Here is a 718-nt window from a genome sequence, read left to right as displayed (position 1 = left end):
CGCCCCCCTCCTCACCAGGCACAAGTTGACTGGCTGGGCTACGTTAAGAGGCGGACTGGGAGTATTAGCCATACCCTCTCTCAGCGCCTCCCCCACTGCCTCAACTGCCCCATTACATCCCCAACACGTGTGTGGCTGGGAGTGTCGGCTGGCAGGGTGTCTCAGGAGCTGGGGAACGGTCACCCCTGAACACCTCCATCTGAGTTAGCTTCAGGACAATATTTTAGGCTGTTGTGGGAGTGAGCAGACACTGGGCAGAACTGGACACGGGGCCTCCTCTTCCCCCATTAAAGCCCTCCTAGCCCCGGAGGAGGGGAGCGCTGGGAAAGGCGGGCTTACCTGAAAGAGAGGGGGTCCGGGCCCGGCCGGCCCATGGCGTCGCGCGCCCCCGGCCCCCCGAAATCCCTAGGGGGCGGGAGGGCCCCCGCCCCGGGCGCGTTCTCTCCCGCGCGCCGGCTCCTGGCTCGCGGCTCGCTCGAGCTGGGCTCAGGCAGGAAACCCAGGCTCGGAAAATGGCCAGCGCCTCATCATTTCCGCCGCCAGCGCTTGACAGTTGCGGGAGGATGCGCCTCCGGGCCGCCACCGGGGAAACTTTGCTGAGGCCGCCGTCTCCACCGCGGGCCGCGACAGTCCGGGCGGGCGGCCGGGCGGAGGCGGTGGCCCGAGCCCATGCCGCCCCGCGCCGTTATGTAAAGAGGAACCGGCTGTGCGAGCGGAG

General features: G+C 68.1%; 1 protein-coding gene across 1 annotated transcript in view; it reads right to left on the bottom strand.

Annotated features, from left to right (window-relative positions):
- SH2B3 (SH2B adaptor protein 3) overlaps positions 1–692 on the bottom strand; it is a 39,891-nt gene extending 39,199 nt beyond the window's left edge. The window contains 1 exon segment of the mRNA XM_024758610.1: positions 340–692. The gene's annotated coding sequence lies outside the window, so the exon portion shown is untranslated.
- Positions 693–718: the final 26 nt, after the last annotated feature.

The sequence above is a fragment of the Neophocaena asiaeorientalis genome, unplaced genomic scaffold (genome assembly GCF_003031525.2).
Source record: "Neophocaena asiaeorientalis asiaeorientalis breed wild unplaced genomic scaffold, Neophocaena_asiaeorientalis_V1.1 scaffold77, whole genome shotgun sequence".
Taxonomy (NCBI): Eukaryota; Metazoa; Chordata; class Mammalia; order Artiodactyla; family Phocoenidae; genus Neophocaena; species Neophocaena asiaeorientalis.
This window is presented reverse-complemented; position numbering and strand designations above follow the sequence as displayed.